The 27,947-nt window shown below is 35.2% G+C and overlaps 1 protein-coding gene and 1 long non-coding RNA gene across 2 annotated transcripts in view; both read right to left on the bottom strand.

Moving 5' to 3' along the window:
* Positions 1-27,947, bottom strand: part of NALF1 (NALCN channel auxiliary factor 1) — a 434,728-nt gene that overhangs the window by 116,409 nt on the left and 290,372 nt on the right. The window lies entirely within an intron of this gene.
* Positions 787-8,835, bottom strand: LOC111945471 (uncharacterized). The gene is made up of 3 exons (XR_002871676.2): positions 8,768-8,835; positions 5,289-5,411; positions 787-4,791 (listed from the first exon to the last, which is right to left on the bottom strand). It is a non-coding gene; the product is annotated as an uncharacterized LOC111945471 (long non-coding RNA).

Raw genomic sequence — 27,947 nt, 5'->3', positions numbered from 1 at the left:
CTGAGTCACACAGTTTTCAGCAGCTCTACCATCCAAATTTAGTTCCATAATTTGTGACCATATCTGTTGATTTTTTAAAAATAAACTCCTGAAAAAGTTTAAATCTATAATATCCCTACAATTTATAAAGATGACCTCAAGGATTGTGCATGGAAGCATCCCTGATAGAAATGTTAAAGAACACTAGGAACCTGATAGAAATGTTAAAGAACAGTAGGAAACAGAGAATACAAATCACTTCTAAAAATAGAAACCATATATTATCTTATTGTCAGGAAAAAAAGAAAGAAAACCAAAAACCTAACAGTAAATGAACCGATAAAAGTATTTTTAAATTAAGTATCTTCATTCCCCAGCATCAAGGTCAGGCTGATAGGTCTGCGGTTCCTTGGATGCTCCTAGAGGGTCTTCCTGTCCATGGGCACAACACTTGCTGATATCCAGCCAGCTGGGATTGCCCCAATTGATGATAAATGATGCAAACTGGCTCAGTGGGCACTCCCATCCTCTCCCTCAGTATTCTTGCACAGATTTCATCCTGCCCCATAGATCTGTGTGTCCAAATAGTGTAAAACGTTGCTGACCATTTTCGCCTAGATTATGGAGGCTTCTGCTTCCTGTTTACACAAGAAATTGCTGATCAAATCTGGTCTTGCAACTACCCAAGACTTTGTCTTCTGCATCTTTTCAACCCTCTTAATCTTATTTCCCAAATTAGTAAAAATAGCCACTTAAGTTAACTTCTGTCAGTCTTGCATTCCCTCCTCACAACAATTATAGCACCAATTGAAGTTGCAATTAGTGTATTAACCTTTATTTCCATAAAGAAAGCTAAATGCATCCAGTAAAAATGTTTTATTCCAAAAGGTGTGGAGTGGCTCATTTCTTCTGTTTTCATACAGTCTGAAATAAAGAGCTTAAAGGAGTATCAGGTCACCAGTGTAGGCAGTATTTTGTAATGTAAACCACATTGCTGCATTTTTAATAAAAGCCTGGGAATGATGGGCCAGCAGTTAACATAGTCAGTATAGCAACAGTTGTCAAGCCATGCCTGCAAACCGTGGGTGTAAATCGTATAATCTGTATAAATTGTCCCAGCACCGTAACAGTGTTCTGTAAATTGCAGTTTATGAACACAGACATCAATATATTGATGCAGTCAAGATTTTAAAAATTATAGGATGTGTAAAGGTATCACCACATTCCTACCTGCCTATTTGTAAATGCTCAGGAGCAGGTACTAAGCAGACACATTTGTCATGAATTCAGAAACCAGCGTATTTTGCTTTGTTTTTGAAATCCCCACTGAGTGCTCTTCTGTCTTCTCACACAAAGAGTCTCTGATGCATATTTGTTCCATAGCAAAATTCAGACTGGATTTGTGGTGAGATCCTGATGGATTTAGAGTCCAGATGCCAGCCTCAGATTGAAGAGAATGTGCTGGCTACTGTCCTCCAGCTCCCAGCAGTCCCAGCTGTGGGATAAGCCAGCCCTGGTGAGGAGCCCGTTCAACAGAGCAGAGAGGATTCAGAGCCTTTTGCACACCAGCCCTGCATAAATTATCACTCGTTATCAGGAAGGCTTGAGAAATTAAGAGGTCCAGCACATCTGTATAATTTGTTTCTCTCACGGTATCTGGCACATGCCATTTCTGGTACAAGCATCACAGGAGGAAATAAATGGATTTGGGAATTGTTTGAAAGACAAATGGCTCTTTTTTTTCTTACATAATTATTTTATATACAACATAGAGACAGGGAAATTTTCCTCCTCCTTTACTAAAAATACATGATTTATAATATATTCAAGGGAAAAACAAGTATTTGAAAAGCAACTTTAAATGTCTTTTCTGAGCCTGAAAGTGGTCAAATATAATATTAATTTTTAAAGCTAATTTATAAAACAAATAAAAATCTACTGTTTCACAATGATAAGAAAACTTTGAATATTTAAAGAAAAAATACAGGATCTTAAGAGGAGAGCAATTTGAATGGCCTTTTAGTGCCCTTTGAGCCTGCAAACTCTTTTATATATTATTATATTTTCTTAGTAGTGAACAGAAAGAATATATCAGAATTAAATGAAAGACATGAACATAGGAGCATCTCTTTCCTTTCTTATTATAGTATAAATACCATTTCTACATTCTGAATAATGGGTTTCTAATGTATCTCTCCTGTGTCTTAGTCTTGACAAGTGACAGCACTAAGAATTGCATCAGCATTTTTCTAAAAGTGAAGATGAATACAAAGATATACATATCTACAGTCTACAGCTTCAGGCACATATTGCTTGTATGTTCCACTTTGTTTTCTGCTTTGTAAGCATGTGAAATCACAGCTGAGAAATACTCTCTAAAGTTCACAATTAAAACTTCCTTAAAATTATTTTTCAAGGGTTTTTATTACCATTGTTGGCATTGGAAAATGGCCATTGCCATGTATGTTTTGTGTTTTTAGTAAGGGTGAATCTTTTACACACAGAATGCTCATTTAAATAAAAGGATTTATTGTCACAAATTTTTAAGTGAATTTTTATTAAACAGATTCATGTATTCAAAAATAAAGTTTTGTTGTCCAACCAGAACTAAGAGTCTGATTAATAGGCTAATTACTTCAATAATATTTATAGTGCTGAGATTATAACAATAATATTTAGTGCTGATATTAGCATTATAACAGGAAAAAAGACACAAGGAAAACATGTAAAACATATCATACTTTACCTATGCCGACACAATTCAATTTTGCACCTGTGACCTAATTTTAGTTCTATGAGGAGCTGCACATCAAGACATTTCCTTCAGCAGTAACTCTTATCAGTGATATGGGCTAGCAATATTTAGTAGTTTTCAGAAAAACATTAGAAATATGAAGTATGAAGTATTAAAGGAAAAAAAAGTAAGTGTCGTTAAATAGAGCGTGAAATATTTTTTGGCTTTTGCAACTAACTTGAAATGTTCCTGTTGCGTCAGAGGAAGCTAATATTGCCCTTCATCTAATTAAGAACACTACTATATCCTTCCAATAGGTATTACCTTAAATAGTTCTTTGCCAAAAATTATTCCAAATGCCAACAGCCAATGAGGCTTTGAAGTTTTTATTATAAGCTTTTCAAAAATTATTTAGAAGATTTCTGATTTGACTACATGCTCTACAAGTTAAATATATTTTAACATGTATTTCTAAGCTATTTTATCTCATAATTAAACACTTATTAAATTAATTCCAGGCTAGCTATTTTTATTAAAGTACTATATATGAAGAAACAATACTGAATTTTTTAACAGTAAACTATTTTTCTAATACAGTGAAACTAGGCCTCTAACAACTTATTTTTAATGAGGCTTCACAATCTTTCAGAATTCCATAACAAATCTGAGAAAACAAATGTGTCCATGCCCATTATCTGTCTCATGAGGGAGATCAAGTTCCAAATAAACAGAAATTAGCTAACTCTAAATACATATTATATTAAAAAGTTGGAAATAATATCCTGTCTTTCAACAACCACACATACTCTACAATTGAGTGCAAATATTGTTTAGGAACGTTCATGAACCAACTTGCCGAATTTTGAAAAAGTTGTAAAAGAATAAAAAAACCTTCAATTCTGTCAATTCTGAGAGAAAGATTCATAATAATTCATAGCAAATAAGAAAAACAAAGTTATTAACTTTCCTGGCCCAAACCCATGATTTTGATGTAGAGAAAATAAATTATAAATATCTCAAAAAATGCCTTTGTGAATGATTTATCTTTAGTCATTAGCATGCCAATTCGATGGTAGCAACAGCAACTGCATTTAAGCAACCCAGGCCAGCCAGTTTAGCCCACAGCAACAAACAAGTGAAAGAGCTGCTTTAAGAAAACGTACATTTATTTCAGTACCAAAAACAATTAAAAGTGGATATCAAAATATTGATTTTTGAAGAATGGCAGAGCTAAAGTCTGTCTCACTAGAGTTTTATATTCAAGTGCATTCTCAATTTACTGCCATTAGTCCACAGAATAACATTATGTTTGTTTGAATTCTCTGTATCTGTATCATGGGGATATCATGCTATCCAGAACCTCTCACATGCAAATTAAAACATTTAAATTCATACTGACCGACCATTACTTAATGTGAATTAAACTTAACATTTTTTTCCTGTTTGATGGTAACCAAAAACCAAATCACATCAGAGAGAAACTGCTGATGTAGCTTGTATCCCTGTACATTGACTTGGCCAACACAAATACCCATAAAGCTGTGAACTGATAATGTCATGCATAATGGACTTAATTTACAAGTCATCTGTATATAGGGATGGTGTCTTTGATTTATGATATGATTTTCAAAATATACCTCCATGCACCCAAATAAAATCATTTTCCTGTTTCAAAGAGGTAGTGGTCAACTGTTTACAATTTTCTGACTTTTAATGCTTTGCAGGGAAAATCTCCAATGCACAATTGAAAAAAGGCACTAGCCACAGAATTTTCTTCAAATGCTTTCATAGATCCTAAAGGATGCTAACAGTAACAGTGAAAATGGTCTTAAAGATATCTTTAAAGGATGGACCCAATGTCCTATTTCTTCCTGAATTCTCAGGCTATTATGTTCAGTCAAGATGACTGAATATTCCTTTTTCCTGCAAACCACAGTCATCTTCATAAGGTTCCTTTTTGTGGCCAGAAGCATTTATCTTCATCACATTAATGATGAATGACACTTCTTGCTGCACTGTATGAATTAGAAGTTCTCTTATTCTTGATATAAATTGGACAGTTCAGTTTTTTCTGTCGGCTTTGGGGAATAAAATAGGTGTAGAATGAGAAAATATAGGATAGAGATAATTCACAACGTTTTCAAACATACAATTCAAAAGTGAATTTGTAATTTGCTCTAGCATTCAAGTGGGAATGATTTAGTAGACTATTGTTATCATCATTAATTACTCCCATGTATATAGATATACAAAAAAAATCATCATTCTATATAGAAAACAATTTCCTTTGAGTATTTATGAAACTACTTGTATCTCTGGAAATAAAAAAAAAAGTAACACTGCTTTAAGATAAAAAATATGGATAACATTTTAAAATCAATTTCTTCATTGTGTTCATCATGGAAGTCTAAAATTAAGAGATGTTTCAGTAACCTCCATAATTGAGTTCACTATATTTCTAGTGCAATAAGGAATAAAGATTTGTGGAAAGGAGGCACTGCAGAAAATGAAAAGATATATCCATTTTTCTATCATTTCTATTATTACATTTTTCACCTTTAATGGGAAAACTTACATTGAAAATGTTACTAGAACACAAAAGATTTGATTTTGGCTTTTTTGGCTAGAAGAGAGTTGTAGGTGAATGACATGTTTTGCTGGAAGCCTCAAGTGGAACATCCACAGTCCTTGATGCATCCTGTAAGTGAAATAATAAGCTTTCATATGGCTCAGTTTTCTGAGATGACAAAAATGTCTCTCTAGAGATCTTGTAGAAAAGGTATTTCTTCAAAACTAATCACTTCTTCCGTAACTACATGTCTCTTCTATGATCCCTCTGAATTTAAGAGGTGTTGGGTCATGCTGGAATTCATAGTGTTGTGTTTGATTTCTCCCATTGTCATCTTGAGAATCTCTGAATCTGGTGTCTTCCATTCACCATAAAAAAAGACAACACTGGACTCAACTTTATCAGTATACTAATGAAATCTACATTTTCAAGATCAGGAATGAAATCTTAATGATACTTTTAGAAAGGTCAAATGCTAAAAATGAGATTTACCAAAGCTAGAAAACTGGGATTAAACTCAACAATGAGTACTGGAAATGAGTATGACTAATACTTCATTGTCAAGGAGAATTTAATGATAATCTGGAAGAAAATGTCTACCTCAGTTCAAGATTCTAAACTATTGACTATATTCTTTGTCTTCAGGCATGGAAGTGGATAAACTCACCATGAAGAAAGCTAAAAAAAACAGTGCCTTGACTGCTTTCTATGCAGCAATTCAGAAATCATCACTCCTGTGGGAAAAACCTGTCTGAAAGCTGCCCTCCTCTAATATTTGCAGTGGGTAGCTACATGCAGGTTATTTTCACCTAGAACTCTGTCTTGGTATATCCAAAATTTAGAGATTTGGGTCTCTTTCACAATCCTACTTCCAGTGCAATTTATTTTAACATCATTCAGAACAGGAATTGGGACTAATTACGCTTTTCTTTTCTTCTTTTTTTTTTTTTCTTTGTTTTAAGGCAAGATAATTAATGATTTTCTTATAATAAATATGTAATATTTTTTTTGTTTGGTTTATCTATTTGTTTCTTTTTTCAAAAAAGAAAACAAATTAAAACATGCATTCTTGCAAACAGGCTTGGGAAACATTCACCAGATAACCTAAAGGACCCTGATTAAGGAAAGGTGATGAGAGAAGGGTGTTAAATCAGCCAGCTTCATCAAGCTCTGTCTGTTCAAATACTTAACAATAGAACTTTAGATCCCTAAAGAAAGCTGACCATTTAGAGAGTGATGAGAACTCTTGCACTTTGATATTTAAAGCAGAGCAGAGGTACCCAAATCCATTTCTGTATCATGGCCTTTGCCATTCATTCTGGCTTCTGGTGTCTAAACTCACAGTAAAGTATAGATTAATTTATGAAACTATTGGGAACCTCTGTTTTTACAAGCTTAGGAAGAAATTAAACAGTAATAGATTGGTTTCTCATTTTTTCGCATGTGATTATAAATAACATAACATATGCTCTTTGGGAAGAAAAAAACTTTCAAAAACTTTAAAGAAAAGGACTTTTCAAATCAGGAGTGAATGCAGTAGCCATCCTCAGCTAGGTAAATATTTATACACAGATTTTATTCACAGAATGCAATTTGCTTTCAAACTATAAACCAAAGCAAAATGGCAACACCATATATGTTACATCCTGTCTTACTTCCTCCTGGAAAACTCTGGTTTTCCTTAGCTTTTTAGCCAGAGAGTGACATGTTAATTCTGAAGCAAGATGTCAATCTGTTGTTCCTGAAGCCAGTGACTGCCTCTCAGAAAAATCTTAATTTGGGTCTGGACAGTGCAATTAGCAGCCCTTCAGGTATTAGTTCCATCCCCCCTTGCTATCAGTGCAATCGTGAGCCCCCAAGGTGGAGGTGGAGCACTTGTATGTCTTCTATTAGAACCAGGGGATGCTTTTACTGTGTATTTAAACCTACAGTCCTCTTGCCATTCCTATGCAATTTTCTGAAAGAAACCCCAACTACAGCTTTTTGTCTTGTCCAGCAACAGAAAGACCCAGTCATGTGTAGCCCTAAAAAACCCATAGCATTTTTTAGTTTTTGCAAAAAGTCACTGAGCAGAAAAAAAAATCCTACTCACACTGCATTTTGCAAATAATGGCAGTTTCCCTTGTTGAGAATGGAGGATATAATGTTTTATGAAGAGATATTTTGTTTTCATAAACTTCAGTAAACCCTAACTGCATAAATCCCTCATAAACAAATATAAAATAAGCTTATCTTCCAGCTCATAGGAGAGGAGCTTAATATCCACTTCTTTTAGATAAGTAATTTTGGAACCTCACCGGGTAAACATTTCAAAAGCAATTAAAAAAGTAATCCTTGATTTTTGATAAAGAACTTGAACATCCAGTGACCTGTGAGCATACTAAAATACTTTTTTTAATTGAAGAGTATTATATTGTGTATAACTACATGCAACTTATCAGAAAAACAAGTAAAAGGTTATTAAACAGTGAGAGTGGGCATTTGCTTTACCCTTGTTTTAAAGGCTTCTTTATGTACATGACCATTTTCATCAGCTGCAGTGTAAACAACGTAACTTTCTTTTGCAAACAAAAAATAACCCTGAAAATACATAGCTGGGAATTGAAAGCTCAATATAAAATCAACACCTGGATTCATATACCACTCCCATGGTAGCAGATCCTAATTTCTCAATAAAACATGATTATAGCTAAGAAAACAATAACTGGTTTTATTTTACCAGGACTACATAAAATCCTGAATATCTGATATAACAATATCTGAAAAGAAGGCAAAGCAATATAAGAGCATTAGACAAGGATGAATACAAAATTTGTTGTATAGTCCTTAATTGTATCACAAATGACAAGAAGTAAGGAGGCAAATATGGGGAGAGAAAAAAATGAAAAAAGAAATAAAAATTTTTTTTTGACTCTATTTGAGATCAGCCAGTGGGAGGAAAATTACTTTGTAAGATACTCTATGAACAGACAGAGAAGCACTGCTATTCAACAAAGAAAGATAACACCATGCAGAAACTTAAAGTGCAATTGGTAGAGATAGAATTGGTTGATTTTTCTTGAGTAAATGAAATAAAAATATCTCCATCATTTTAAGGCAAACATTATCTGATTAAAAAAACACAAAATACCTGATTAAAAAAAATAAAAATCTACATCTGACTGGTTACATTTTTCTTACTGTAAACAAAACCATTTTTCATTATTATTCTTTGTTTAATGCTTGTTTCCAATCCTCTAGTTGCTGTTTTCCTTTTTTCCTTTGCTCCCTAAATTAATATGGCTCTTAGTATGCATTAACCATTTTGAAACAAAAAATAAATCCAAACCAACCTCAAAAATATCACCACCACCAAAAACAGTAAGAGAAGCCAAATCCCTCTTGTTCTTTAGTAACTCTGTCTTGAAGAGGTTAGACAGATTTGAATGCGCGTTTCTATCAGGTTTGGGTATTTCTGAGTGTCATTCTGTAGCAGGATGCGTTACCTGGAAGTGTTAACAGTGGTGGGAATGAAGGGATGGTCTCTGTGAGAAGAGCCCAGGGGCTGCCCTATGATAAGTACAAGAGCTCCAGCTGGCCCTGATGGACTCATCACAGGGCACAGCTGAGCCCTTCAGCCAAGTGTGTGATGCCTCTGGGAAACACATTTGAGAAGGAGGACCACACTGAGGTGCTGTGGGAGGGAAGGTAGGTGGAATATCAGGGCCAGGTGTGCAGGAGGTACTCCCTAGCAAAGCCTGTAAAACCCCTGGAGGGCTCACAGACATTGTAGGATATGTTAGAATGGCTGCTTTCCTGAAGAGAGTGTGATGTGTAGAGGACCTACACTGGAGCAGCAGAAATGAGTATGCTAAAAAGTGAATTGGGAGGAAAGTGCAAGGAGCAGAAATGGTAGGAAGTGAAATGTCACCAGTTTCCTGTGCTTTACTGAAAAGCCTGGGTGCAGCCTGCAAGAGTAAAAAGGTAGAGATTAGGAAATGTTAAGAAGTACTTTCCACAATTGCTGAAATGTTTGGCTTAGCTTTTGAATATTTCAATCAGTATTTAAAGTTAAATTCCCAAAGTAATTAAATTTAAATTCCCAAAGTTGAGTCTGTTTGGCCTGTGACAGTAACTAGGAGGTGATTTCCCATTATTATTTTAATATGAGTTTTTTCCACAAACAGTCTGTTTGTTTCCTTCCCCATCTTGTAGTAGGTAGGACTAAGCAACCAGTTGGGTGCTTGGCTGCCAATCAGGGCAAAACCAATGCACAAGAAAACCTCAGATGGCTTACTTTTGAGCTTTTGAGGGTTGCTTAATTGTGCAATAATTTGTGACCATTCTAAGTGAACACAAAAAATAAAAACAGTTCTGTCAGATATGAGACTTTAAAAGGATGGGAACTTCAAATAGAACATTATTGTAGGTGTTGGAAGATGGAAAACACTTTCAAAATCAGGTTTGTTGCTACAAGCATAATGTGGATAATTAAGCTTGTTCAGTTGTGACATAAAAACAAAAATCACAAGGCAGTCATATAAATCCTCAAAAGTATTTCTGCTGGAGAAAATTATATACATTAAAAATGAAAATGCACACAGAAATTTCTTCCAGTGGATGAATAACAAGAAATGAGGCATGAGCAAGAAATCAAGTAAAGGGGACAGGAAACCTACATGGATGAGTAGGGAGCTTCTTACAAATCTCAGCAGAAAAATATTATATGGGATATGGAAAAAGGGACAGGCCACGTAGGAGGACTACAGTAACATTTTCAGGAATGCAAGAGGAAGGCCAAGGCCCACTTGGAATTGAGTCTGGCAAGGACAGCAAGAAGGACTTCTCTAAGAATATCTGCAGCAAAGGGAAGATTGGGGACAATGTGAGGCTATTGCTGAACCAAATGGGTGGTGGAAGACACAGAGAAGGTGGAAATACTGAATATCTTCTATGCCTTAGACTTCTGAGAAAAGCCTTCAGGAATCCAAGACCTTGGATTTAAGAGAGGAAGGCTGGAGAAAGAAAGACTTCCCCTTGATCAGAGAGAGTTGGTCAGAGATCAGCTAGGCTGACTTAACACCCATAAATCCATGGGCCCTGGTGGGATGTTCCCTTGGGTGTTGAGGGAGCTGGCAGATGTTGCTAACACTGTCCATTACCCTTGAAAAATCATGGAGAACAGGAGAGGTGTCCAGTTACAGGAGAAAAGCCAATGTTACTCCCATCCTCAAAGGACAAGAAGGAGGACCTGGGAAGCTACTGGAGGGTCAGCCTCAGCCCCTTCCCGGGAAAGGTAATGGAACAGATCATTCTGGTGGTTCAGAAGATTCATCAGCAATAAAAGCTACTATAGTTTATAAAAAAAGAAATGGAAAAATGAACCAATTTCCCCTTAACTGACAAAAGTAGTTACAGTACTGTGAGCAGGAGGTAATATTAAGAATATTAAGAATTAAGATAGGATGAACTGTCAGTAGATCATCAATATTAAAAGTAGGAATGAAGAAGAAAAGTAATTGATAATCCCAGCTTCATCTAAGTTACTGTGTTTCATACATTTGTACTTGGTGTTCATGTGATTGTACATGCCTAAAGGAAAAGTTATGCCTTCAATGTTTTTCAATGTATGCTATAATATAAATTCAGATATCATATGATTACAGCTATAAGTTCTTGCAGTATTGGGTAGTACTTGAAGAAATTACAGAGCTTCAAGGGAAAACAAAATTCTGTCGAAAAACCTGTCCTCTTTCATTTCATTGATGAGACAGTCACATAGTGTCAAAATATTTTGTGGTCTTTTTCAATATTTTAATGGAGAAGTCCCTCAATACTAATGTTTTATGCAGAGGGATTAATACATATTTATATTTAAATCTTTTTTACATATACAGGAGGAAGGGGTAAAGAAACATAAACCCATCTGTTTGATGTAAATATATTACCTCCTTTCCAATCTCCACAAAGGAAAAAAAAATGAAAACGGTAATTATTTTTCTAATTAAGCTAAAAATCTTAATAAATCTTAATAAAGATAATACATATAATATAATATATAATATAATATATATATATATAAAAAATAAATCTTAATAAAGATAATTCAAGCATACTGGGAAAGATGATGCTCCTCTATAGACACAAAGTAAGGCTTCTTCTTGAGCAGCTTTTAAAGAGACCTTTCAATCAGTCTGACTAAGAGACTAACAAGATATTAGAACATAAAATGAGAGGTGAAACCAACTTCAATGAAAGTACATGGTTATTCAGCAGGATTAGTGCAAGGCATGATGCAGGAAGAGTATTACATTGTCTTCCATTAGAAATAAAAGCATTAGGTAGCTATTTTCTGTAAGGTTTTAAGGAAGAAAAGGTTCCTAAGGAGAGAACTGGGCAAAGAGAGTAGTCTTTGTGTTCTGTGTTCAAAAAAGAAGACCAAAACTGTGTTTTCTTCTACCAGTGAATGACAGCATCTTTTTTTTCTGATTTTCAAAGGACTTTGCTGTTTATCAATAAATTGGAAATTTGACCTGTTTTTCTAGATAAATGACAAAAAAAAATATTTTCCACTCAAACATTTAGTTTCCTTCTTTTGTTTCAGAAATTCTTCATAAATCATAAGAATTGTAGATTACATTATTGTAGTGCTTCTTAGAGCAGAAGCTAAGTGATCAACTACTTTCATCACAAGAACAAAATTAAAATATTGTTGGCTATATGGACACTAGTCCATTCTCTCACACCTACCCAGCCCAGCCTTTCTTTCAGAGACAGAAATCAGATTATGAATGGTTAAAAAATCAGGTAAATTTTTGCTTAAGATAAAGGAAATAGCATTTTTTTTTTGGTATAACAGGAAATTTTATTTGTTTCTTTTCCCCCAGCACTATGACAAAAAGGAAGAAAACACCTAAAGAGAAAATGATGAGAGTAGAAGTAGCACAGTACTGATAAAAGTCTTAGGCTCTCAGATGTCAGAAGGGATTTGAGAAAATGCTTCAAACTCTTATGTGGAAAACCTCTAGTCCATTAGTTCTGTTTCTGAAAACAGCAGAAGAGATGGTAATAATAATCTTCCAAGGTAACTAGACTTTATATTTTCTTAGCAGGTGGAATTATACCTCAAACTGTAAAGCAGTGATGCACCTATACTCGATAAGTTTGGTATGACAAGTAAAGATAAAATAAAATACAAAGGTTTTGTATTCCACTAGGCAATCATACATATGAAAGCAAATTAATCCAAATGTTGCCATTCCAGGTAAGAGTTTTCATCAGAAATGTCCATAGCTGACAAAAGGGTAGATTGTCCTAGTAGTGTGTACACTAAATGACAAAAAGTTGTGGCTTCCCCATAAATATTGAATACGATGTATCTCAAAATAATGAATGCAATAAAAGTTACCTAAATTAATTGTTAATAAAAAATTCCTTGCTTCTAAACTTATGAAATCTTATTGAAATTGAAAAGTCTGTCACATTTTATGATATGAGTTGCTAAATGCCTGACTCGTGCTAAATTGCCACATTATCTGTGTACCCATCACAAAATCCTGTCTGAATTGGCATAAAAATAATAAAGTTTTTGTTTACAAAAGAGTGAAACCAATAGAAAAGGCAAATATGTCCAAAACTGATTACAAATTTCCTTCTGGTTACCTCAAGAATTTTGATGATCTTCAGACAGCTTTTCTGTCAAGATGTGAATGTGCAACTTCAATGAAACCTTGCAATACACAAAGGTTGGGAATATAAACCTTGTAAAAAGGACACAGCTGTCATACAGAATTTAATTCCTCATAACCCATCAGAATCCCTAGTCAGCACCACAGTTTCCACTGAGATTTTTGCTAAATTGATAGCGAATTAGGGAAACAAGAGTGACTAGAAAAAAAACCCAAACAAGCCTGAAATAGCTAAAAGGTTGTCACTGAACTCTGAGTAAAGAGAACAAAAACATGGAATATCACATAATTTATAGAAAGATGTGTTGATATAGCTAGTGTTACTTCAGATCTCCCTTTAATACACAGGATCAAAATGAAGAACTAGCTTGGCTTTCAGATTTGTTAAGCACTCAGGAATAGCTCCTGGCATAGAGATTGCAAAAAGATAACTTTTCCAGCATTTAAAAATGAATTAAAAATGGACACAGTAATGCTGTGTTATTGTCATGGAGTTACTTTACCTTTAAGGGAGTTGGAGTTGCTGGGAAGTGCTTGGAGTCTTTTCTCCTGACCAATTATCGGTCATTGCTGGGAATTGACAGCAGTTTAGGCCATTGAAAAGTGGGATCAACTTGTGAACCCTACCTTAAAGTGTAAAAGCAGAGCTCTCTGGGTTCTCTTTGTTTCCTGGCTGTGGAGAGTGGCGGAGCTCCAGGCCTCCCGTCCCTGCCCAGGCCATGCGGCCGGGCGGGGATGGGGCCGGGCCTGCCCCGTCTCCCGGCCGGGAGATGGGGGGGCCTGGGGAAGGTTTTCCCCGGGCCGGCCGAGCCGATCTCTGGCTCGGCTGCAGGTTTTGCTGTAACTACATTCACTGGAAACTGCCGAGCGAAGAGGGAGAGAAGCTCAGGACCTGCAGCAAGCAGAGACAGCCACACTCTCCAGAGCAGCTATGAGGAACCTTCCATCGCAGAGGGCTCCAGCTCCTGTTTGGCAGAGATCTCCGAACCATCTACAAAAGCCTGGGCAAGATGTTAACTCTTTCATTACCCAGATGAGACTTGCGGATTAATCTTTTTATCCAGAGAGAGAGAGAGATGAACATGAAACGAGACTTTATAAACTACCAGTGACAGGAAAGAAAAGAAGCTTCAGGAAAGGTAGAGAATTACGAAGATGCTTTAATTAAGCTGAAATATCTTTCTGTTGAAACTATGGAGATGGACAATGAAGTCCTGAAAAGAACTCCTTTAATTCATGATACAGGATCTAGAGAGGAATAGTGTTCAAAGTGTAAATTTGAGTAAAGAGTAATTATAGTATAGTGAAGTACTAAGAGATTAAAAGCCTTGAGAGGCCATGAGAAAACTGTTTTCTGGTGAAGCTCACAGAAACAGATGAAGAAGACTTTTTTTGCCTTTGAATAACTTATCCTTAAAAATGCTATCTCTAGACGCATGGCCCATACACACACTTCAGAGTGATGTGAAAATGGGAGGAATGAACTCTAATAATAGCAGCTCTGGGCAGCTAACATTAGGGCAATAGAAAACTATAACAAAAATAGTTTTCTTGTGAGAAACTCCATAAATTAACAGGAAGAAACTTCTGTTTCTCTACAAAGACTGGTGAAAAGACTGTAGCAAGAATTGGGACTGTTTTAACCATCAAAGTTCCAAAGTTTTTGTCTCTGTTGTCATGTGAATAAGGGAATAGTGGGTAGATAGGGGATGAAAAGGTTTTTTCTGGAAGTTTATTCTAGTGTTCTTATTATTGTAGTTTGTCAATAAACTTTTTTTTTCCATTTAAGTTTTATTCCTGTTTTGCTCTTGTTCTAATCCATATCTCACAGCAAGAAATAAGTAATTTTCTTAGTTATTATTTTAAAACCACAACAGTTATTTAATTTTAATTTGCAGCACTGTGGCCACCTTAAAATTTATCCTTTCTGATTATATAGCTATTTCAAAAAATGTTTGGAAAATATAGCCATAATATTAAAACTTCTTGACTATTTTTAAATATTGGCCTGTCAAAATATTATTTTTCAATAATAGAGAGGAGATGTGGTCCACCAGCAAGAAAAGGTATATTAGAAATACGAATCTATGGAACCAAAAGGGGATCAAAGAGAATGAGGAGGTAAAAAAAAGACATATTTATTTTTATTTTTAAATAGAGCATGGTTTATTATTTTACCCCAAGCTGGAGAATGGAGAAAAAAAGTGACAACACATGGTTAAACCCTCTTGCAATAATTCTTGAAATAGAATCTTTTCAGGCCCTTTCTTTGGCCTTAGGAGTGAACTTAGGCAAGCAGACAGAACTCTGACTTCTGTTGTCTGCTTTCTTGAAGTGGAAAATAACTATTTTCAGGTAACCAATTAAGTATCACTACCTAATTTTAATGAAATTCTGATTCCAACATGTCTGTTTTTTTTCTTTCTCTGATTGATAAGTGCAAATATTGCCAATCTCTGATGCTTGAGTTCAGGTTTTAAATGGAAACACCATCTTTGAGTACCTGCGCTTGAGACTGGGAATGCTCATCATAGGTATTGAAAAGAGGTAGAAAGTATTGAAAAGAGGTGGATTAATTAAAGGTAAACCATCTCTTATCCATCAGAAAATGTTAGATTTCTAATTTGTACACTCAGTTAATTGGCTAAGGTTGGATGAAGGCCTGGGGCTTAACATGTCATATCTTTGTGTGAATATGTGTATACTTCGTGTACACTTGGAAAAGACAGGAAAGTTCCAGCGACTATAATAAATAAACTAGCTTTCAGCAGTCAGGGATTTGTAAATTAGACCTTGGCCCTCCTATTCTGGATAAATGATGAGGAATTCAATAACTTCAAACATAGTACCAGGTAATGTTACTTTTATTACTGCTCTACAGAGCCATGTCCTTTGCAGTCACAGTTCACACAACTCGACAGGTATTTTTCATTTTGAATTTACCATTAAGCTAAGAAACTACATTCAGCAGAGAGTAACAATAGGCAGGACTTAAACAGAAAAATGTTTGAGTATTTTTAAATACTTAGAATATTTTTAGCCCTTGAGAATGAAAGGAGACAAGGAAGAACTTCACTCATCCAATGTACAGGTTTTCTACGATCTCCAGCATCAACACTAAAATGAGAAAAAAGTCAGAAAGATTACACTTCTCACTTTATAGAGAGAGAACCATTTCCACTTTGCTGGTTAAATGAGCACCCAAAAACGCTGGGATAAGCTATAGCGATTGACCTAACATGGCCATTTGACTTTGAAATCATCAGTCACAGAGAACAACCTATACAGTTCAGTCCTACCATGACCATTGACATTATTGTACAGTGAACATCCACAACCAAGAACTTAGCTGCTGACTGGGAAAATTAAATTGAAAAACCCAACTATTTTCTTTCTTTGTAGAAATAACAGAAATGCATTTGGCAGAAAGCTCTGCCTCAATGACAAAAAGTGTGCTGTGTGATCTTCCAGAGTATGCGAAAATTCATAGCTTTGTCAGCCTAGAATCTTTTAATGATGTTATATAGATGCTCTCTTTTCAGTATATATAAGAGTGAAACAATGAACTTGAGGTACATAATAGCTAATAGGTTGTGTTATTTTGGAATGAGCAGCTCAGGATATATAATAACTCAAAGGTTATTTTATATATATATGCACACTAATATAGCTATTGCACCCTTTCCTGTCCCTAAACTCAGACCAACTAAGAAGGTTTGGTAATAGGAATGTAGAAAATTCTGCATCTGCTCCATGTGGCTTATGTGAAGTGGTTTTGTTCAAGGAAAAATAGAGAAGCAAAAAACACACACTTGAAATAAAGGTAAATTTTTCTCAGTGATGAAAACAGTCAGGTATAAGGTATTCAGAAAAAAAAAAAATACTGATTTTCAAGCATTTTGAGATTTGTACTAGGGACAGATTGAAAGACTCTATTCTTCAGGCTGCTCAGGGAGACTTTTGAGCTCCATCCTTGCAGGTTTTCAGGACTCAGCTGAACACAGACCTGAACAATGTGGTCTGATCTCACAGCTGGTTCTGCTCTATGTAGGGATGCATTAGAGTCCTCATGGCATCCCTAAAAGCCTCAGTGGTCATACAACACAGTCTACCTACAGCTTGTTTTTCCACTCATCACTCATCACTCATCACTCATTCCTTTGGCATGAAACATTGATCATTACTATTCCTCTTCACGAAACATCCTGTAAGATAGTAAATATATTATAGAAGGTTATAATAAAGTACTGTAGGAGTCAAAAGGAATGCTAAGGGAATATTAAATGTAAATAAAATATGTGACAACTTTTTTTCAAAAACAGAAAAATATGTACTTCTTTTTTTTCAGCTTCTAATGGATATTTGTACAATGCATCTTTGTGGAACATGAATTTGAAAATTTTGCATTCACATGTGTGAATGGAAAAATAATTGCTTTTGAAAGAAAAGAATATTTAATCCTGTTCTTATTGCTGTGTCTTAATAGTTAATATCTTTCCAATAGGTGAAAAGCAATATCATAAGGCTTGTCTCCTGAGGACTACTTGTTCCCGTTATACAACTCAAATCTCTCTAGGTGATGAAAGATATATCAATGAAAAAATCTTTTCCAAGGAAATCTTATTTGCTTGCACAATATTCCAGGATATTCCAGGAGCACAAAGAGTTTATAAATTTATCAGATTAATTACTCTTTGGATTTTTAAGAATGTTTTAACAGTTAACAATGTTTTAATATTATTTATTATCACCATCATCAAAAATATCATTACTATTTCCCTTGTTCATATGCCCCAACTTTCACTGTTGAGTGTCAGGCCCAAATATTTTGTGATGAACTGATTAATGAGATAATTAAATTTCCTTTCCTGACCAAAAAATCTTTCTATTCCCTAAAAATAGTTACTTTCATCATGCCATGCTAAAAGCACTGCAACTGCTGATAATATACTGTCAAAGAAGACAAAAAGAAAAAAAGATGATTTGCTTGAAGATCCTTCCTGAATGAGTATTACAAGGCATTAAGTAATCTTCTGTATGATGGATTCTGGAAGGAAAACATAATTTCAGAGAATACAGAAAAACAGGCAGTTTCAAATTGATTGCCAGAGAATGCTAACAGCTTATCCAGTTTTAAAAGTCATGAGAAAATAACAAGAGGAAAATACCCCTGCAAGAACAACACCCCCCCCCGCTCCATACACAACCCCTCAGATTTCTTGGAAGTTCGACTGTAATGTTTTAAACTCTTTTTTTCTTCAATTACACAATTCAATTTCTTTAATTACACAGAGTTGTATTGGCATGTCTGTGTCAGGAAAAACCAAAATGTTAGATTGGTTGGAAGTATTTCAATAACTTCCAGTATTGATTAGACAGAATACAGAGTTGAATATAGATTTATTAAGGGCAAAATGTCATAATCTTTTTTTTTACTGAGAAAAGAGCAGAATGTAGATGAACAGCATAGTAAATTTTTAGTGACAGACATGGGTAACTCAGGCTAGGAAAAGCAGAGAGTCTTTTTTCTTCATCTATTTATAAGTTTTAAATTGGCTTGATCTTTTATATGAAACACATATGTCCTCTTTGCTGGAGTTAACTAATTTAGCTACCTCCAGCCAGGTAATCAAATGCTTGGTCATGTCATTCCCTGCACCCACTCAGTACAATTCATCTTCTCATTGAGCTAATTTCCAACTCATTTCCTCTTGAGAGGACTCTTTAGGGTGCATGTGTGTGCGTAGGTCTGTATGCCAGAAACAGGAATCAGACTAGGTCTCTCTGTCCGTCTGTTTGTCTGTTTCTGGTACCAGCAACTGCAGAGGCCGGTGAACCTGCATGATGAGTTTGGGCTGTTTGTATGTGATTGCTGATGAAAATGAAGCTGGGCTAGCTGGCAAGAGGAATAAAAGGTTTGGGAGCCTCATTGTGGAATAATCATGAGTCAGGGCTTACCCTGAAGAAACAAAAAGATTTGCAAGTTGTCTATGGGAGAGGGCAGGAGGCCAGCTAATGGGAAGGCCATGGGGATAGAGGTCATCTACAAGTAAGCATATAGTTCTGGTCCAGCTCCTGGCAAGACACTTTAGTGAATGTGTGTCCCTGTGTGTGAGATGAGAGGATTTAAGTACAGACTGGGTGACTATATAGAGATCTATAAGGTTTGTGAGAGTTTGTGCCCTTGTATGTGCACCTTGCTGTGAGTGTGCATGTCTGAGTTTACAGGAACAGCAGAGGGGCTTTGGCCTCCAGTGGTTGGCATGTCCAGATGCCAGAAACTTGGAAGACCAGGCATCAGCTACTGGTAACAGCAACAGCAGACTAAGTAATTTTTCTGACTGTGTAAAGGTCTGAGAGTGTTTTGGAGTCAGAAGCAGAAAAAGAAGGGGAGTAGACACTTCCATCCTTTGTTAATAAAGCACCTTTTCTTCTCCTGGCTGTGTCAGAATGGCTGAGTCTTGCCTACTTCAATCCACCTCAGAGACGATAGTGAGATCACAACGAAGCATGGTGTGAGTGATAAAGGTAGAATTCTTCTTTACCCCCATGTTAGCTATTTCATGACATGAGAACTACAATTTTATTTTCTTAGTTGAAAAGCTATAATTACTTAATAGTTCTATTTTAAAAGCACCTGCAGGCCCTGCTTTAGGATTGGAAACTGGCTGTGAAAGGCATTGCCTTTGGAGAGATAGATTTACTTCCTGCCTAAAGAAACTGTTGTCAAAGGACGGGCTAGAAGCTATTACAGGTCCCAAAACTATTTAGCCTATTTCCAAACAGTTTTTCCTTTAAGCACACAGACAAAATAAGCTTCTGTTCAATGTGTGCTTGAAGCCCAGAAAGCCAGCCATGCTCTGGGCTATCAAAAGCAGGTTGAGGGAGGTGATGCTGACTCTTCCACCATGGTGAGACCTTACCTGAAGTGCCTGAAATACTGCCAGATGTGGACCAGCAACCTGACTAGAGGGATGGAAAACCCTTTGTAGTGTGTTCTCCTTCTCTAGAGGAAAAGCTGAGAGAATTGGGCTTGTTCAGCCTGGAACAAAAGAATGCTTTGGGGTGACCTAATTGCAGCCTTCACATGCAGTATGTGAAGGGAGCCTACAAGAAAGATGTAGAGAGGAGTTTTAGAAGAGAAGGCAGTGACAGGACAAGGGTAATGGATTGAAACTAAGAGGTTTATATTTGGTTTGGATTAGCTGTTAGGAGGAAGTTCTTTACTGTGAGACTGGTGGAACGGGTTGCCTGGAGATGTTGTGGATGTCCTATCCCTGGCAGTGCTCAAGGTTGAATGGGGCCTGAGAAACCTGCTTTCTTAAAATATTTTTATATTTATATCTAATGGGTTTGTTTCTTTATTAGTTGTGCTATGCAAGAATGTGAAAAAGGACGACCTGATTATGATTCATATTAGAATAGTTCATTTTCACTTAAGGATCTTAACATTTATTTCATAGTTTCATAAATCATGGTTCATGATTTACAGTATGATAAATATATATTGTTTTACAAAGTCACCATTTGATGGTGAAAGATTTTTTGCCATTATGTTTTCAAATTTGCTCACTAATGTGCTACCATTTACTGTAAAAAAAAACACTTGAAATGAAATATAATAGTCATTTTGTCATTGCTAGTTAGAGATGCTAGGAAAAGACCAAAAGAGCAGGGAAGAAAAAAGGCTTTGTGGCAAACACTGTGAGCCTACAGTGTGATGCACAGCTAAGTGGGAGCCTGTGTTGAATCTGAGAAGTACTCTGAATTGAAGGCCACAGGATGGGGAAAATGACATATACTTACGCAGGTGAACTGGCAGAGCCTGCATCATGTGAAAACACCTTCCTGAGATAGCTAAGAAATACCATTAACAATCCCACAGCTGCAGGGCTGTGAAAAGATGAGGTACAATAAGCACTGATGGGAATCTCAGGAAAAATCATCCTACAGTGAGAAGTTAGATGACCCATTTAGTTGACAGTGTTTTAGCCAGATCTCTTAAATAAATAGAACAGAAACAACAATAATTTATCATTGTTCTACCTTCTTGTCTCTCCTATGAACCTGAATGTGTTAGAGCTCTCTGAATCCCTCCTGTACTACATTAGGACATGGAGTTTGTTAATTCATGCATGAAATGATTAATTTTTGTTTTAACTTATGGAATATCTGTATCAATGCTGTGATTAAAACAGCTCTTTACTGCATAATGAATACCTAAATGTATACAGGTATAGCTATATCAAAGAGAGCTAAGTGGCAATGATGCCATTTATACCAGCTGTCTAAACTGTATAAGAATTTTCTACTTCTGTTCCTTTAGGAAAATTACTTTTCATGCAAATAACATAATTCTGTGCAGATTCATCAATTTTAAGGAAAAAAAAAATGGAATATGTTTCTTAGAACCATAGTAAAGATTTCTTATACACTAAGAACACAACCTTTTTCACATTCAGTTAATGGCAGAAGACCCTGACATAAACCTTTCCTCTCCGTCTCTCTGAGGAAGGTCCTGGAAAAGACTTTCTGTATCTCATTTAAGTCTTCTGCATTGTTCTTTCATACTTTGAAACTTTATCACCATCAAGCAGAACAAGAATATTTTTGAAACATGGAAGTTTTGTGAGTGTGAAAATGAATCTTTCTTCAGTTGCAAATCCACTATTGAGATTTCCTAGAATTGAAAGGTACCCTGCTACAGTTTTCTTTCAGTCTCAAAATCATGTCCATCAACACCACACTACCAATTAATCCTTGCCTTGAAAATACATTACAGAAATAACATGGAGAAGAAAAAGATTCACATATGATGAACATTCAGTTTTTAAAGAGGAAAATAATTATAATCTGTTGTGGTACACAGCAGCAAGGACATTTATAATATAGCTACATCAGTAATAAAAAGATGTACACATTCTCTAATAGCTCAGTGTTTTGTTGTACAAATCAGATGCGACTAGACCATATTTTCTCTAAGCTAATCCTTCCTCCCTTCCTTGAGATATGTAATGCTAATATGTTCTTGATTATTACAGAAGTGTCCAGGTACCAAGCAAAATAAATCAAGAGAATAAACTAGGGGAAAGCTATTTACTATTAATTTTCAACTATTAGGAGTGTATCTTTTTCTAAGAAACACAAACATGAATTTAAATCATGTCATTCTGAATTATTAATTTTTTCCTGAAAGGACTTTGTAATGCAGCTCTAAGACCCTACACAGCTTTCAGAGGATGGGGTGGGGGGGTCGGGTCTCATCCACATGTCTGATCCATATCTGTTTGGTGTTTTTTTCACAATCATAACTACATGAATTAAATCCTCATAATATTGTTCAATTAGATGTAGTAGACAAATTTCTTTTGATTCCAATGAAGGAACAATTCATTAAAACCAGTACTATGGAAAACAGGGAGTTAACTAGTCATTTTTGTTTATAAGCAGAGAATGAGACTCAAGTCAGAACCCAAAAGATTTGATGAATATTTGTCCTTTAGTAAAAAAAAATAAAAATTAGTTTGCTTCCTAGTTGCCTACTCTTACCACTTCCCTCTGTCATACAAATGGAACTTTTTAATGTTACCACTTTAAGACCCTAGGAAGCAAAAGATTTTATGTTTATTTTATTTTGAGTTTTCACCTGAATTATTTCAGGTATTTAGATTAGAGTTTCACTAATGGTTGACAAAGCAGAGAAGACAATAACTTGTTACATGGAAGGAGGAATTAGTGTCCAGCTGTTCTTAAAATGGCTTTTACATCAGAGAAAATACACTGTTGAATGACATCCTTTGGTACCACATCTGAAAAAGGTTGCAAAGAAAATGAGACACATTCTAGCCTTGGCTTCCCAGTGTACATTTCAAAGCATGTTGGTGCACTGACATAGATGGAATTATTTCACACATGATGTAGTTGAAACTTGATTTATGTTCATAAAAACAGCCAACATGTAAAACAGAATTTGCAGGCTAACACTGAGTTAAAAATTGATTGTTTGTGTGAGCAGAAAAGAATGACTATTTAAAAATCTTTTCTTGGAACACAATCTCTGACAATTTCTTTGTTCCACACAGTGACTTGGAAAGACTAAAGATGATATCTGCAGTGCCATGAATCAAAGGAAGGACTATGACAATAAATACTTTTTTGAGTAATACCTACAAAATAGAGCATTTGTTGACAAGCTCTCATAGTTCATTGTAGCAGTGATCTAAATGACAGCATTTTAAAGATATTATCCTGAATATTTTCACTTGAAACATACAACAAGAGGTATATCAGCTAACTCTATAGGAATACTTCCACACATCTCAGATGGATTTATGAATAAGACTGTGTAAAGGAAAAGTTTTGAAATTTCAGTGCTGTAAGAGGAAGCAAGTTTTTTATTATTTAAATTTTTTTCTTGACTAAAAAGAAATCCTTAGAACAAGTTTAACTATTCAATGTTTAACAGAGCAATAGATGGCTATGAGAATTTTGTATGAATTCTTTTAGAGATTATGAAGCTGTCCCATTGTGGGTCATCTTAATATTATGTAGCTATCAGTCTGTATATATTTATATATATATATATATATATCAGTCTTATATATTTCTCCAAGAGACTGATGTCTTCCCTACAAGAAGGGTAGCCAAAATGCAAGGAAGTACTATTATAATAAAGAAGATGCTTTGTAAAAATCAGAATAAAAGATATGATAAAGGAGCAACAAAATACAGTTTCACCTATGAAGCTAGCAAAGCTAAAGGGAGGACTTTAGATAATAAAATATTTTTAAGTTTAAAGAAATCTAAGAAGAAAGAGACAGCACATTATTCAACAAGTTGATTTTTATTTCCTAAGTGAAAAATTCCTGAGTTATCTACTGTAAAAAGTGCTTTCTTTCTTGGACCTGTACATACTTTTTTGCTTCCATTACCAGACATCTCTGAATGACTCAAGGAAAATAACAGACCTAGAAGACTGGATCACTAGAAAAGTTTGTAATTAAGCTACAATGAAGACAAAGGCTGTTATAATGAGAAAGTAGGAGGATTAAAACTAAGTCCTGGGTTTAAAGCAGTTCTGAGAATTTCCTGAAGAACCATGAAAGACAGCCTGCTGAGACCTGAAGGCTTGGTGCAATAAGAAGCAAATTGTGCAGGAGAAATTTTTTTTTGATGTTCGTTTTTTTCAGACATTTTACTAATTTTGCTTGGAACAATGCTCTCACTCTCCCAAAGTCCTGAATCAGTCCAGAAATGTTTGATTGGGCTGCCTTCAGTGAAGTGCCTCAGATTTGTTGACTGTTCATTTAATGAGGGATACCAGGTACTTAAGGGGCCTATAGTAGGGCTGGCAATAGACATCTTGGTGTTTGTAAGAAAACAGTGGGAATCCTCTCCATAACATTGATAACAAAGTTCTAAGTGGCACCTAAGTTGATAAACAATGTAATGGTGTCCTGGTTGCAGAGATTAACACAGTGTGGGTGTGACCAAATTGATTAATCTATACCACCCACCTCATTTGCTGTTGTTTTTCTGTGTATTTCATTGTTTTCAGGCTGGGGGAGGAGCTGCAGGACCTCTCCTTGCTGCACTGCCTTTGTTTCCCAAATGCCATGTGGTGTGGGGTATGGGAATCATCACCACATTGCCTTTGTCAGCAGACCAGCTTCTCTCATGTCAGTGGGAGCAGCAGAGCTCAATGACTTTTTGGATCAAGTTTTGAAAAGAACCATCAACAAAAGATATTTCCATTAGGAAAGCAGAAAATCTTTCCATCTGGAAAACAGAAAATGGGTACAATATTTCTGTCCAGTTCAAGCAAGGCTGGAGATACCAAATCAACTAATTAGAGAATTATTAATTTCAAATTATAATAATTTCTGAATATGTAAGGCAAGTTCAGGTAGCCATAATGTTTTGGTACTAGATAAGGAAATACAAAAAGTCTTTTTCTCATCCTTGTTTTTCACATATTCATAGCTGCAAGATCTCAAAGAGAGTTGATCACTAGCACTAGCTGTAGCAGGCTCAGTGAAATCACAGGAGGAAAAGAAAATTTAAGTCTAGACAGATAAGAGCAGTCTGATTATGACAAACTATTTTGTAGTACTGGTAAAGGGAGGAATACAAAGGTTGTGGAAAACACACTGAGAAGATAATTTATTTGGGGAAAATGCTTAAAATGATGCAGTCATTACAAAATGAGGCTGCAGTCATAGCTGCTTTTATAAAATGAAAGAAAATACTCCTATAAGAGAAGGCACTAGTGCATTTGTAATACCTTAAAAATCTGTGTCACTCTTTTATGTGCATATATTTATGAAATAACTATATACGTACATCGTTAAGCTAATGCTGCTTTATTCTATAATGTGCTCACAGAAGTTTTCATATGAGGTTAGAATGAATATTGATGGACATTTAGTCAATTGTCTAAAGATCTATGTAACAGGTTATTAAAAGGATATAACTTCTATAAAAACACTCCTCAAAGACTAAAATGGGGGAAAATCATATGTAGGATAGATTATCTCTCTTTTACCACAGACTTCTCTTTAAAATGCCTATTTTGTTCCTCCCAATTTGCATAGCTAATTATTAATAGTATTGCATTAATTGAAAGCTGAGATCAGGAGTATATGATATTGTTGGACTTCTTTAAACCTGCAAACAATCACATTTTTTTATTTGAGTAGGCTCATTGACATGAATATCCATAATCACAGATGAACACAGTGCTGTCCTTGAAACCGTTGTTAAGACAAATAGTTTGTTATTTATTTCTGACTATCAGATCACAAAATGGTTATAATTTGCAAGCTAGAAACTGAATCTTTCTTTGCCAAGCAGTGGAAAAATTAAATTGAATGGGGAGTCAAGCAAGATCACAGACATTTTTTTTTTTTAGTATGCAAGTCATTTTATCCTAAGTATTGAATCAACAGAAATATCCAAATATTTATTGTTTAATTACTTGCAGTTTAGGGGTAAATACCCAGAGCTGTTTCAAAGTGATTTATCCCTCTCTTAAACTGCATACAATCCTCTGTTAAGTATGTTGATTTCCATTTTTATTTGCATGAAAGAAAAACAATTATTTGACATAATTACTGGGATGCTGTTGAGAATTTGTCATTTGATTCATCCAACATTAATATTTTCAAGGGCAATTGTTGTCGTATTCTTACCATCCCTGTAAACAGCAAATAGTGATTTTTTTTTTTCTTTTTTGCTTTCACTGCACTGTTTTCCTACTTTCTTTTCCTTTTCTTTATGATGAATACTTCCGAGTTCTGTGCAAGGAGGTGATCTGTGCATTTATTTACTTTCCTCTACATTCACCTTAGTATTACTGCAGAAATATTACCCACTCCCACAAACTAAAAACAAACAAACAAACAAACAAACAAAAAAAAACCCCAAAAAACCCCAAAAAACAAAAAAAAAACCCAACTGGAAGGAAGTAACTGACTGTAAAATAAGCAATATTCAAATTCAATTTAGAAGTGGCAATTGTAATTGGTTTGAACAGTTGAAACACTTCCAAACCTTTATACATAAAAGCTCAGATGGAAATGAAAGATCTGCAATTCAAGCTACTGAATCATCTGCTATGGTACAGTTTAGACTGCTAAAAAGAAGCATCTGCTCTTATTCCCTGAATTCACTTTAAATATGGGAATTAAAATGTTTCCACAGCCTAAATGGTAAATATCATGTTTTCAATGTGCTTGCATGTTGTTTTACTTAAGGAATCTCCTTAGGGTACACTACCACTAACTTCAGTGATTCACAAGTTTTATCTGAATCGATAGCTCAGCTCTTGAGGAAATAAAACTGTGTACACTGTATCTTAATACACATTATTACTAAGAAAAGAAACACTCCAAAGGAGAGTCTAAATATCTCTTATTTTCTGCCACAATGTTGTTTTTAGCATAGGCAATTAAATTTTCTCAAGGTCAAATATACTCTAGGTGATATTTTATTATTAACAACTGTTTCAGCATTTCAAATTTTTAATAAAATGCAGCTTCTGATCCTGAAAGGTGTTGGATACCCTCAAGTGCTATTTACATTAAATGGGAGTATAGAGCTTGAAGTACCTTACAGATATTTGTAATATTCATTCAGGCCTGCTACAAGTTAAAATTCATTCAAAGGTTAATGTTGGAGTATACCAACACATGTCATTCTCTCCCAGTACAAAAGTTATAAGCAAAACAGTGCAGAGCTATCAAAACTAGTACCATGATGATTTTCAAGCACTTTACAGTAACATTAACCATAAAACAAAACCATGTATTTAAGAGAGAATCTAAGAAAGCAGATTAGACATGTCTTGAATTTTCCTCCTTTGTAAGTCATTGCTCTGCAATTTTAAGTCTTCCAGCATATACTATTAGATATGGTTACTGCTGTATTAAAGATTAGATGCACATATCATTAAAAGGCATATTTTTACACTACTGTGTGATGCAAGAAAAGTGAATAAAATCTATCATTTCTTCTGAAAAAAAAATCCCACCTCTAGCTTTCTTATTAACATGAGCAAAAAGAACTATTTGTCAAACGATGTAAAAAATCAATTTATTTCCTCAGTCTTTTCAAGTGTAAATTTGAACTCCACCCACATGAAGTTTAACCAACTCAAATTATTGAACTGTGAGTCTTTATGTACATAAGCGATGTTTCCCCTAAACCAACCCTGAATTTCTGGACTGAATTTGAGTAATTTTCTTCTTAGTATTTCCTGCAAAAAGTAGGAAACATCACTTAAAGAGAAGTTGTTTTAGGAATTGTTTGAGCTGCCAGAGTTCTACCGTTCTGTAAGGATGTTCCAGCTTTTCTGAATTAACTGTATCTCTTATATCCCTCCTTTTCCTCAGACACAATTCATTGGGTGTTACTCCTCAGCGTACTTGGCCGTGACAGAGCCGACCAGGGAACCGCGGTTTGCATTTGCACCTCTTCCTCCAGAGACAGCCATTATCTG

This window comes from Cyanistes caeruleus, chromosome 3, assembly GCF_971803275.1.
Source record: "Cyanistes caeruleus chromosome 3, bCyaCae1.hap1.1, whole genome shotgun sequence".
NCBI lineage: Eukaryota > Metazoa > Chordata > Aves > Passeriformes > Paridae > Cyanistes > Cyanistes caeruleus.
Note: the sequence above shows the minus strand (reverse complement) of the source record. Positions and strands in the feature narration are given on the sequence as shown.